Source organism: Aedes aegypti, unplaced genomic scaffold (genome assembly GCF_002204515.2).
Source record: "Aedes aegypti strain LVP_AGWG unplaced genomic scaffold, AaegL5.0 Primary Assembly AGWG_AaegL5_hic_scaff_314_PBJ_arrow, whole genome shotgun sequence".
Taxonomy (NCBI): Eukaryota; Metazoa; Arthropoda; class Insecta; order Diptera; family Culicidae; genus Aedes; species Aedes aegypti.
The window spans coordinates 33,591-44,098 of record NW_018735976.1 but is presented as its reverse complement, the minus strand read 5'-3'; the positions used below and the strand labels follow the sequence as shown (position 1 = coordinate 44,098).

General features: G+C 37.6%; 1 pseudogene across 1 annotated transcript; it reads right to left on the bottom strand.

Annotated features, from left to right (window-relative positions):
• Window positions 1-507: 507 nt before the first annotated feature.
• On the bottom strand, window positions 508-9,279 carry LOC110681057 (annotated as a pseudogene). Its single transcript, XR_002503079.1, has 5 exons — window positions 8,410-9,279; window positions 1,576-1,678; window positions 970-1,505; window positions 720-914; window positions 508-678 (listed from the first exon to the last, which is right to left on the bottom strand). The product of XR_002503079.1 is annotated as an uncharacterized LOC110681057 (transcript).
• Window positions 9,280-10,508: the final 1,229 nt, after the last annotated feature.

The following is a 10,508-nucleotide window of genomic DNA, read 5'->3' as shown; positions in this document are numbered from 1 at the left end:
CAGTCTCTTTTATATAGGAAATCCCATAGAAGAGGGGACTGTTATGCGAGTAGTAGCAGTCTAGCTGATGTAAGAAGGACAACATTGCCCAGGGTGCACTATCAGCTAATGACACAACGCTTAGCTGGCGATCTTTGTCATCGTTTGATCTGTGGATGCATGACATAGAAACTTGTGAGGACTAGAGCTGTGTTGGACGCTCCTTCCTAGTTGTCGTCTCACCGTTTGCAGCCCAATTTATGCTCGTCTTCTGTGTAAATCGTCAGCCTACTGACCTTTTTCAGAAACTTACAAAGGGTATCCAGCAAGCAGATAGGTCTATATAAGCAGGATCTCCCTTTTTCGCGGTTTTTTGCAGTTACACCAACTTCTACACCTTTCATCTGTCGGGAAAGCAGCCTTCCGCTTATGTGATCATTCCACAACTATTATTCTATAATTGTAAGGTCGAACAAATTTTGCATGATGTCATCGTATTAGTTTACAAAAACAAGCAACAGCACAAACCCATTACAACGTTGACTAGCATTTATTCCACCTTCCGATGCACGCTCTCGTCCGGTTGAATGAACGGTACCATCTCACCTCGGGACGAGACTTACCAAAAAAACTGCCCAATCGAGATCGATCGCATCACGACCGGGCTCCCTTGGCTGGCAGCACCGTCCTCGAAAGCCTCTTCACCGCTCCAATTTCACGCCGCTCCAAAAGTTTCGAACTGGATCGCGGCGCAATGTAGATGATGGTGATGTTCTCCTTGGCTTGCGCGCCAATATTGTAGATCTCCATACTTTCCAGGCTGGGTGTTAGACTCCGCGCATCCAATCGGATCATGCCGTCAAACCGGAAAACTGCAGAATCATGCGCCGAATCGTCATCAACGTGACCGACACGCAGTAGATTGCAAAGCGCAGCTGTAATAAATCGAAAATTAGACAGAGGAAACTCAAAGAACCGGGCGTAGTTTACCGTAGCAAAGACTACATAGTACACGAGAATGGTTGGCAACAGGAACAGCAACACCGCAAAGGTCAATGTGGCCAGGAACAGTTGCCTGTTCATGTACTCGTGCGATTCGACGCGATCGCGTAGCACGTTCTTCTTTTTGCCCAGGACGATCCGGCAGAGGGCTCGTATGCCACCGATTTCAATGCGATAGAGGCTGCATATGGAAGAAGTTGAAGATTGTCAATGGTAAGACATCTGATAACTCATGAACTTACACCGCTGATAGATGTAGAAGCAGTGCGCGTGGCAGGCTGATCAAAATGATCAAATCGGACAGCATGGCCAGCTGGAAGGAAAGCCCCTAGCAAACCCAGTACTGACAGTGGAATGAATAGGAACCGAATGGCCGGCGAGACGATGATCAGGAACGTCCACCAGAGATCGACGTGGTACAGGAAACAGCCCAGGAAGAAGTCGTTGAGTGGGGCGTTCAGCTTCAGACCGATGGGGCTCCCGCGGAGGGTTTGCAGCAGTTCGCGCAGGTAGTGGACCACCAACTGGGTCGTCGCCAATGAGATGATGGTGACTACAGATTTACTTAAAAATGTATGAAATATATCAACTCACCTCAGCATACCGCATGAAGTAAACTCCTGGATTTCCAAAGTACAAGACTAACGACAACACAGCCACTCCTAGGCCTATATCGAACAAGAGAGCCCATTTTGCACTGAAATCAATAGAAATAGTTAGTTGATTGTTTATTGATATCATTTCAATGATCCAATATGAACAATCACTATATCTTGCTTCATCAACAAAAAATATTACAGATTTATAAAATTTAGCGAAGTTATTAGAGAAAAAGAGAATCGATGAAGAAAAATCGCTCATGTCAGTTATGCCCTATAGGGTCCTAAAGCCCTGTCCCAATTTTAGCACCAAACACTTAAGTTTAGGCCAAAAACACATGTTCACTTAATTTTAAAATAATTTCCGTTGGTTTTAATTAAAAAAACATTTTTTTACGATTTTCGAGTTTTTGTCACAACCCCTTTGGTTTTAAACTCAAATTTTGGGTATATTTTGTTTCCGGGTCCCTTCCGAAATGTCAGATAGGAACAACCCCAGTGTTAAAACTAAATGCCCTGTGGCATTTTTGTCGACAACGTGAACTTCAAACATGATCTAAAGTGTCAAGGTTCATAATTGGAATTATTTTTAAAACTTAAGTTTCGATATGTTAAAGCCGTTATTTGAGTTGGAAAAATTGCTAAAGTAGTTGCAAGAACATGCTCTTTCGTATTATTAAATAAAAACAAGAATTCATTAAAAATTTTAGGACCCAATTGAAGAAACAGTGTAGATTTATCAAATTCGGTTCGTTTCAAGTTCGTCGAAAATGAATGGAGCTCTGGAGCTACCATGGGAAAGGGAGGATTGAACGAAGATTTTTGACATTGATTATTCGTCATTTGGACCAATGTTTCTACATTATATATTCTATGTAACTCATTAGTACTATACCAGGGAGGGAGCTTCAAAATCATTTTCAAAATTTTATTTTGTATCCTCTGCAGAGCTTTCTTCCTGGTATTACAACAGTTAGTTAATATTGGTACAGCATACAACATGGCCCGAAAATTTGTTTGAAGATCAAAAGTTTGTTCTTAAGACAAAGTTTCGATTTTCTTTTAATAAGTGAATACAGACAGTTTATATATTTGTTACTTTTGGGCTTGAATGCCCTCAAGGCGATAAGCAACATGTGCATAACTACAGATGCATTACATCTTTAAACTCCTGCTTCAAATTATTCGATATTCTCATAAACGATGCTTTGTTCAATTCTTGTAAATCTTTTATTTCAACTGCTCAGCATGGTTTTTTTTCCGAAGCGGTCAGTTACTACAAACCTAACGGAATTTGTTTCTCTCTGCCTTCGTACTCTGGATTCTGGTGGGCAAATTGATACAATCTATACGGATCTCCCCTCTCATCGTGACAACATGTCTACTTGAAGGTTTAAAATAAAGAGCTTTTGGTTTATGTGGGAATATTATTAGTTGAGTTTTGGAAGCATTATGAGAAATCTTCCATTTTTGCAAGTATGAAGAAAAAATATCCAAACTTACAGATGACACGCAGACTTCGTCCTTTGGCGGAGATGCCTGTGTCATCCGCAAACAAGGATTTTTGACATCCCTAAGGAAACTCAGGGAAGTCAGATGTGAAAATATTGAATAAAAATGGTCCCAAAATGCTGCCTTGAGGAACACTAGCTCTTAAAGTAAGTCTTTCAGATCTGGAGTTCTGATAATTAATCTGATGTGTACGATTTGACAGATAACTTTGAATGATTCTAACAATGTATGTTGGAAAATTATTTTTTTATAATTTAACAATCAAGCCTTCATGCCAAATACTGTCGAATGCCTTTTCCATGTCTAGAAGAGCAAGAGCTGTAGAATAGCTTTCTGATTTGTTGGAACGTATCAAATTTGTAACACGTAAAAGTTGATGAGTGGTCGAATGTCCATGGCGGAATCCGAACTGTTCATTGGCAAAAATTGAATTTTCGTCGATGTGGACCATCATTTTGTTCAAAATGACCTTTTCAAAAAGTTTACTGAGGAGGAAAACAAACTGATTGGACTATAGCTAGAAGCTTCTGCAGAATTTTTGTCTGGTTTTGAAATTGGTACAGCCTTAGCATTTTAAATAGGGTCCTAAAGCCCTATCCCAATTTTAGAGCCAAACCCTTAAGTTTCGGCCAAAAACACATGTTTACTCAATTTTTTAATGCTTTTCGTTTGTTTGAGTCCAAAAAAACGCAAACGCTATGACCCATTGAATGATTTGCTTGCTTTTCCCATAGTAATTCCCATATAAGATTTAAATGGCTTGTGCAGTCTCAGTTTTCATCCGAATGAGCTCAAATTTTGGGAGGACACTCAGAATTTGATCCAGAATCGAATGAGTGGTGTGGAGCAAAAACGATTTTTTAAACCACTTTAATGGACACATTATGGATGAAATTTAATTTTCATTTTCATTTTGCAGCGTTTGGTGGGGCAAGGAGAGCGCAAGTCAGTCCAAAGCCGGCGGAAGGGATAAGTAATGGCCGTAATAGTCTATGCGGACCACTTGAACACCATCGGAAAGGATAAGAAGGTTTGGGGTAGGGTATAGGGAATGGAGAAGACTTGACACATAAATGCGATTAATGCTGCAAAATGTAAATGTGCTGAAAGCAATTTAATTTGAGTTTTGAAGTTAGATTTGACTTATTAAAATTTCAAATAGATCGGCCATTGTACAAAGAAGAATATGCTGATCGCTTTCTAGAAATTTTATAAACAACAAAATAACAACAATATGAGAGTGATGCTAAGGGCTGCTGATGGCACAATACGACGCTTTAGGAGATTTTGATACTTATTGAACATTACTATACAGAGCGCAATTCAATCGATGGTGATAACTTTACAAACTTTATCTGTTTTTGCACTGATTGACGATGCTGATTTATATATAAAAATATTTTAAAAATATTTGATATTATTAGTTTATTTGTTTGTGTGATCTAAGTGTTAATAATGGAAAATTTTACATATCCTTGATAATAATACTTCCCTGATCAGAAATATTATATTTTGAGCACTCTTTTCGAAGCTATTCTATCCAGGTATCCATGTACTGCTTTCAATCCTGAAATTATTCTTATTGTGCATGCTCTGCATATAATAGTGATGATCATAATCATGCAACAGATAAGAAGGAGAGAAAAAGAGAATATAGGAACAGTGATTAGTAATGAGTTAATTATGTAGTTTTGTTAGAATTATAAACAATTAAACAGTAGTAATGAATAGCTTTTAAAATGACTTGGCAGCATAGCTGAGCCGTTCGGATCGTAAGACTGATGTATAAAAATAATTTGTTTCGAAATTGTCCGCGTGGTCTTCTAGTGCCCCTATTAGATAAGAATCAGTCATAGACATACATACCGAATGCTCGCCATGACCCTATGACCAACATTTGTATATGTATAGCCTTAGCTGATGTGGCTTTTCTAATTGGTAGTTCTTTCACTCATTGATTGTCTTCAAAGCCTTGTCAAGTATAGAAAATTGATTTTATTTCATTTCATTTGCATCTGAAGGTACATTGTACTTATTAAGTATTAGGTATTATTTTATGTTTTTATCGGGGACGGACCTGGTGTAGTGGTTAGAACACACGCCTCTCACGCCAAGGACCTGGGATCGAATCCCATCCCCGAGATAGTCACTGACAAAAAAGTTGTAGTGACGACTTCCTTCGGAAGGGAAGTAAAGCCGTTGGTCCCGAGATAAACTAGCCTAGGGCTAAAAATCTCGTGATAAAGATAAAAAAAAATGTTTTTATCACTATTGATATTATCAAGGCCAAAATTCCCAGTGAGTGAAGAATTTTATAGTACTAGAACACCATAGAAGATCGCTAAACATTACCTAATCATGGAACGGCTTTTTGATCTATTATTTTAGGTAGATGCTATTGACTGTTTAACGATAAACTTGCGATGATCGACGCGCCACCATGTTTCATATAACGGAGGTTATTAGAACTAACTTGGAGGTGATGATTTGGAGGTTATTTGGCAATTTGGAGGTTAAAATCACCTCCAAACACTAGCGATTTTGCGGTGGGATGTTGACGTTTGATCACGAATTGATCTCCCTTTGCTCCTATACGCAACCCGGTGCACGCGCCCTGTTGGTTTTCGAAAACCTCGTAGAAGATTACAAACCGTCAATGGCATTCCCAATTACTACCCCACATTGCACATTCAAGGGTCTGATTGTGCTCCTAACCCACCCTCAGTTTGTAATCTTCTCGCCTGTTTGAAATTATATTTTCCCGAAGTGAAAGTAATTTTGATGAGTGATAGCCTAGTGCAGCCCAACTGCATAGTACAGTAGTTTAACCAGAATTTTTAGGTCAGAAGATAAAATCTAAATTTTGTAATAAAAAGGTTGCCATTGCTTTGAAATTCACCCAACATCTAATCAAAACTACTAACAACAGCGATCAATTATCAAAATTCATCGCTCCCTGGAAAATATAATCCCAAGCCCAGGGACTTTAATGGACACATTATGGGTGAAATTATGAAAAAAAAATCATGAGCTTGGCTGGGATTCAAACCAAGGACTCTTGTATGCTAGACGAGCGCTTTACCAACTAAGCTACCGAGGCAGTTCCATCATCGCCAGGAGCTTTCATATTTTTGATTTTTTAATAATAGTTTTCACTTCTTCAAAATCAGTCTCCCAGAAATTTTCGAAAACGTTCTCTTGATTGAGAATATTTTCGAAGTCCTGAGTAACTTGATTTTCTATCGGACTAGTAAGTTCTAAATTAAAATTGTGCGCGCTTTCAAACTGCATAGCAAGTTTTTGGGCTTTTTCGCAATTAGTTAGTAAAAATTTGTTTTCCTCTTCCAATGCCGGTATTGGCTTCTGAGATATTTCAAAATTTTAGATAGAGAAATCTCATTCTTAATTGTGCAAAAAATTTCTGGATTTCTTTCTGCAAATCGTGCCATATAATTTTCATATCAGGATCGCGAGTGCGTTGAAATTGCCTTCTCTTCATGTTTTTAAGACGGATCAAGATTTTAAGATCATCGTCTATAATCACAGATCCAAATTTTGGAATTGCAAGGCTCCTGGCTTCAACGATGGAATTTGTTAAAGTTTCAAGAGCTATGCCAATATCGAGTTTTGTTTGTAAAGAAATGTTAAATCAAGATTAGAATCAATATATGTTTCATATATATATATATATATATATATATATATATATATATATATATATATATATATATATATATATATATATATATATATATATATATATATATATATATATATATATATATATATATATATATATATATATATATATATATATATATATATATATATATATATATATATATATATATATATATATATATATATATATATATATATATATATATATATATATATATATATATATATATATATATATATATATATATTATATATATATATATATATAATATATATATATATATATATATATATATATATATATATATATATATATATATATATATATATATATATATATATATATATATATATATATATATATATATATATATATATATATATATATATATATATATATATATATATATATATACATATATATATATATATATACATATATATATATATATACATATATATATATATATATACATATATATATATATATATATATATTCCAGTCGGCTCGAAAATAATTGAAAGTTGAGCTGATAGGATTGAGAATCGCTACATTAGATATTTGAAATGTAACAGGGGCATGATCAGAATCAAAATCAGCATGAGTAACTAATTGGCTACAAAGATGACTAGAGTCGGTTAAGACCAAGTCAATCGTAGATGGATTTCTATAACAGGAAAAACATGTAGGGCTATCAGGGTATTGAATTGAGAAATATCCTGAAAAGCACTCATCAAATACAATTTTGTTGTTCTGAAAATTTCTTCCAGGTTTCCGGAATTGTTTCCATGTCACATTTTCTGTAGCTTTAATATTATTAAGATCACCTTTGTTGAAGTGAACTTGAGAAAGCCCTTTCCGAACAATGCCAGATTGGGTTTTCTTTTTCATAATGATTACTTTGACTGGGGAAAATCCAAGTACATTATTTAGGGACCCGGATCCTATTTTTGGCATTTTTGATTAACTTCTGCAGTGGGGTTTTTTGAAAGCTGCTGAACTCATATTTTGCCAAAATATGCGAAAACGCGTCAGTCTCCTTTCTTTGCGATTTGGAAGGAAACCTTGATTCCCCTAATGGAGTTAAAGATCTCCTGTCTAAATCCCCCAAATTCGGAACAACTGACCACGATAGGCGGCACTCTTTGCTTCCTCACTTGAATCAAAGAGCCTGGGCTAGAGACTGCTTCGATTTGGTGTTCGGAAAATTTGTCTAGAGCATCGAACTGATTGCTCATTTCGATGCAATTATCAACATTATCGGTTTCACCCTTGGAGAAACGTCCTTTCTTCAATTATTGCCACGTTTAGTGACAGTTTTCGATCCCACTTTTTTGGAAGGAAGTTGTGAATTCAGAGATTCACCCATCCTTTTTTTTTGTGGTAGCCAAAACAAAGAAGAGAGCCACTAAGATTTTTTTCAAAGCGGTGTCTAAGGATTATTACCGCCAAAGGGTCCAACGAAAAATCGAAGGCACATATCCAAACAAGAATCGGAAAGGGATCAATAGTTATAAAAGTACAGTCGACTTTCGATCGTTGTCTTTAGGTGGGCTTCGTTTTAATTGGGCTCCCGTTAGATGGGCTATACTAGAAAATACTGTTAGACTAACTCCAATCTCTTCGTAATCTTACCTTTCACTTCCTTTGTTCCTAATACTGGTGTACCACTCAGAAAAGTGATAGAATAGAGCAGTTTTCTTGAGGAAAATCCTCAAAACGGCCATAAATGGGCGCATCACAAGGCCCATCACCGTAACCATCCGACAGTCCGCAGCATACCCCAGCAGATCCTTCAGGGCCGAATTTCCCAATGGCTTGGATGATTTTATCAACCGCGCCAGCTGCAACAAATCATTGTCGTTCTCGTCCAACTGCAGAAGCGGCCGGTTCTCAGCCAAATTGGAGAACCCCTGTTCGTCGTAAATGATCAGGACCTTGTTCAGAGTCTCGATGGTCACTCCTTTCACCTTGGTGGTAACGTGTTTAATTCGACCGCGGTCCGATATGGACAGACGCAGGAAGTTTTCCTCCTGTAGGTCGCGATGCGTACCGGACGAGAGGTCCGTGTCCTGCTGCTGGCGCCGTTGATAATCAGATTCGCTGCTAATCTCACCTATCAGATACGTTCCCGGGAGCAGTTTGCTGTCCAGAACTACGAACCGGATCTCGTCCCGCTGCACCTCGATCAAGCCGAACAGCTGACAGAATGTGCACTGTTCCACCAACTTGGACGAGAGATAGATTTTTACGTTCATTTTTTAATTATTAATTTTTGAAAACATTCTGCGAGTGAACGAAATCTACTTTGATGAAATTTTGTCTAACGACTTCACCGACTGCGACTTGATCCTTTTGTAACGAATGGGAAACACAAAACGATACGACGATAAATAAGTGCGCGTAGTTCGTCAGCGTCGTATCCAAGCCGAGCCGTAGGGGTGAATTCCCCTTCCGCCTCTTGGAATATATTTATTTTAAACTAGTGGTCCCGGCAAACTTCGTCTTGCCATCAAGTAGGCTGTTGAAAAATGTCATGGTATCTCCTATACAAAATGACATATTAATACTCCTCCGTTTTACCAAATTTTCTGATAACTTCCCTAAACTTTTTCTTCACATGAACACGTCGGAGCCCTTCAAGAAAACAACAGTGAAAGAATTTTGCAAATCGGATGTCCTGTTCTCAAGTTATTTCGTGACATACAAACACCACTCCATTTTTATTTATATAGATGCGATCTAGTCACGCATAATTGACTGTGCATTGTGCGATTACCCGCATGCAGTGTTGCTCAGACTCATTTCCCCGAAAATAACATTTTCCGAACTACGAAGCCACGAACTACTATAACCACACAGTACCAAAAAATAATGTGATTTACGTCTTTTGAGATGCACATAAAAGAAGCGAGCCGAATGACGTAAATTTGTGTCGAATTTCAAATACGTTAGTGTCTGATTCGGGAAATGTCGATTACAGTTCCATTGTTTTCGTGTCCTTTAACATTTAAAATTACATTTTTTGTTCAATACATCTTCAAGGACACGTTTTCGTGTCGTTCCATCACTTACATCATGTGTCATTCAGTCATAACCAGAATTACGTCCAGAGTAATTTTCATTATTTTTAAGAGTGCATGCTCTATCCTCCTAACGCCGCGGCCATAGTAACGCGTCCGCGTCCGCGAACGCGATGCGATCAAAGGATTTCCTGTTGTTGATATTCTGCTTTGCGGGCTCGCACACGCGCACGCATCTCTCGACGCGTTTACTATGGCAGCGCCCTAAGATAGAACAGCAGATGGTTAAGCTTGAGTACTGCACACAAAATCGATCAATTTTGATCCCAGAGAGCCACAATGGACCAATGCACGAGTTCACTCGTTGACGTTTGAGCGGTGCCGTGTTATTTACGTGACCATGGAAACAAGTGAATTCGGCACCGCTCAAACGTCAAATTCATGAACTCGTGCATCGGTCCATGGATCAATGCACGAGTTCACTATTTGACGTTTTAGCGGTGCCGTGTTATTTATGTAGGGCAAACGCTCCCTTAGTGGAGGTAGCTCCAATAGTGGAGGTAGTGTGTTTTGACATGTTTCGCACTTTTTTATGGCTATGTGATATTTTTCTATGATGTACGATGTGAAAATGATACAAGTTATCGAAAAATATTCATAAAATTTAACCATAAACCTATTTTAAACAATTATTTTGCTTAAATTTTTTGC